Source organism: Elaeis guineensis, chromosome 15 (genome assembly GCF_000442705.2).
Source record: "Elaeis guineensis isolate ETL-2024a chromosome 15, EG11, whole genome shotgun sequence".
Lineage (NCBI taxonomy): Eukaryota > Viridiplantae > Streptophyta > Magnoliopsida > Arecales > Arecaceae > Elaeis > Elaeis guineensis.
In genome coordinates, this window is record NC_026007.2 from 2,221,725 (window position 1) to 2,224,500 (window position 2,776).

Here is a 2,776-nt window from a genome sequence, read left to right on the forward strand (position 1 = left end):
TGAGATCAAGCTTGTAACCCTAGATAGTGGGGTTTTTAGCTCTCTTTTCAAGCCTCGAGCTTTGAGATTTTTGTAATAAATTTTTTTATATATATAAAATCTTATTTTTATGCAATTTCATCTCTTTACATTATGCAATTTATTTTTCTTGCAATTAGGATAGTTTAATTTATGCAATTTAATTTTATGCAATTAGGTTAGTTTAAATTATGCAGTTTAAATTTATGCAATTAGGATAGTTTAATTTATGAAATTAGGGTAGTTTATTTTTCTGCATTTAAATTTTGTAAGTAGATTTAGATCATGTCTAGCTAAGCATCCCTTCTAGGGTTTGCGATGAAGCTAGATCATGAGTAGGGATTTTACATAGAGTTCTTTCTTTTTCTTAGGGTTTCTTTTTCTTCCTCTTTTGCCAAGAATTTTTGATGAACTACAGTTGGGTCAGAGTCCCTTCATAGTTCATGCTTGATTCAGTGCATAGGAGGAGAAAACCCTAAGGGATCCTAGTTACTACTCCCCTGTAAAGAATCTTGATGGATTATCGTTGGGCCTTAGTCCCTTCATAATCTATGCTTGGGAAAGACAAGAGGAGTAGTCGTTAGGATCAATAAGAAAAATTCTAGGTAGAATTCCCTAATCTAGATCTAGTGGATTCAAAAAACCCTAGACCTTAGTCTTATTGTCTTTAGCAAACAACTTTCGACTTTCGATTTTTGTTAAAGCTCGCTTGAGCATAGATTTGAAAATCATTTTAAAAACCAAGTCTCTGTGGGATCGACCCGTACTCGCTGGTCGTGCTACTCTGCACACCGTGCGCTTGCGGTTTTATTTACAAATTTTAAGATTTGAACATCAAGTTTTTGGCGCCGTTGCCGGGGATCTGGCGTTTTAAATTATTTTCAAATATTTGTTCTTCGTGCGTTATAACTCTCTTTTTTTTTTTCTTTAGATTTCTATATTTAGTTGGTGATTGCTGGAAAACTCAGGTACGCTTCTAATTTCTCTTTTATTATTTTTAGTTAATTACTTTTGCTTTTAGATCTAATCATTTGAATTTACTTAATCACAAAAAAAAATATATATATATAAAACAAAACAAAAGACATTTCATAATCGTGAAGTAAAATATCAAAATAAAAAAAAAAAATTCTAAATTAAAATCTTTTACATTCTTGGTCATCTTGTTTATTTGTATTTGCATTTTCATAATTAATCTAAGGGCATCAACCCATTAACAAGATAAGGTGGGGATTTCATTACCCTTCCTTAGCCCAAAAACCATCTCCATCATATTGCATTACCTAGACTTTTAATCTTAAAATCAATTAGACGTCAACCTTAAGGAATTCGAGCTCAATAGGACAAGGAACCCTAAGAGTTCTACCAAGTTTGAGTTGTTTGATTAGTTGGTGTCTAGGCAAGTCCCTGAGGGTGGTTTGTTAAATTGGTTCAATTGCTGGCCTGGCCAACTCGTTTGGTGTCTAGAAAGGCAACGATGAGTGAACCTCCCACCTCTTATACTTACCTGGCTAACTAGTTGATCAATCTCCACTTGGAAGGTTTGAAGGGTCATCTTGGAACAGTTAGGAGCTGTCTAGATTTAGGTTAACCCTAGGATAGATTGAGTTTAATTTATTGATTCACTTGTTTGAAAAAAAAAAAAAAAATTAAAATTTAAATTAATTTGGTTACTTTTCTTTAGATTTAGGACTCCTTAGGATCTTCTCTTTAGAACTTTTTCTCTTTTCTTTCTTTTCCTTATACATAAAAATTTTATAAAAAAAAAAAAAAATTATATAAACATCGAGAACCGTACACCTCGTGTGTGGAGAAGAGTGTCGGGTCGTCTAGTTAGAATTGAGTCAATTCCTGTTGTTCCAATGGCTGAACCAATCCAACCCATGACCCTTAAGGATTTGTGTTATCCAGTTGGCTCCATCCAACCATCTTGTATCAGGTTGCCACAACCCACAGCTAACAATTTTGAAATCAAACCTCAAATCATAAATATGCTTCCAAAATTCACAGGATTAGAAGATGCTTATATATTTATTAGAGAATTTGAGGAGGTATGTGCAACCATGAAACTGCAATTAACAGAGGATGAGGTCAAACTTAGATTAATCAACTTTGCCCTTAAGGACAATGCTAAGAAGTGGCTTTATAGTCTGCCAAACTATTCTGTCACTACTTGGGAGGGCTTTGTGAGAACATTTTTAAAAAAGTATTTCCCCCATCATAAAACAGCTAGGATTAGGAATGAAATAAATCAATTTTACCAACTAGCTGGTGAATCATTTTGGAAGTACTTTGATCGTTTCAAGAATCTTTTGACCCAATGCCCACACCATGGAATAGAAACTTGGAGACTATGCCAGATCATCTATGAGGGGTTAGATTCAAACTCAAGAACCATGCTAGAGTCCATGTGCCAAGGCCAATTTATGGACAAAGAAACTACTGAAGCTTGGCAATTCTTAGAAGACCTAGCCGAGAAAAATTTACAGTGGGAAACAACTAGGGAACCTGATAAAGCTACACCTTCAAGAGGAGGAATGCATCAAATTCAACCAACCCAGCATCAGAGGCCAAGATTGCAACCTTAACACGTAGATTGGAAGCCTTAGAATTACAGAGACCAGCCAATGTAAATCAAATATCTGCACCCATGTGTAAAGGGTGCAATGCACCAGACCATGTCTTAGAAGAATGTTCCTACTCGAATGAGTGTGCACAGGTGAATGCCACCTATCAAGGACCATTGAACAATCCTTAT

At 35.0% G+C, this 2,776-nt stretch overlaps 1 non-coding gene across 1 annotated transcript; it reads right to left on the bottom strand.

The window, feature by feature from the left end:
- Positions 1-2,249: 2,249 nt before the first annotated feature.
- LOC140854165 (small nucleolar RNA R71) lies at positions 2,250-2,356 on the bottom strand. Its single transcript, XR_012137299.1, has one exon. It is a non-coding gene; the product is annotated as a small nucleolar RNA R71 (small nucleolar RNA).
- Between the last annotated feature and the right edge of the window lie 420 nt (positions 2,357-2,776).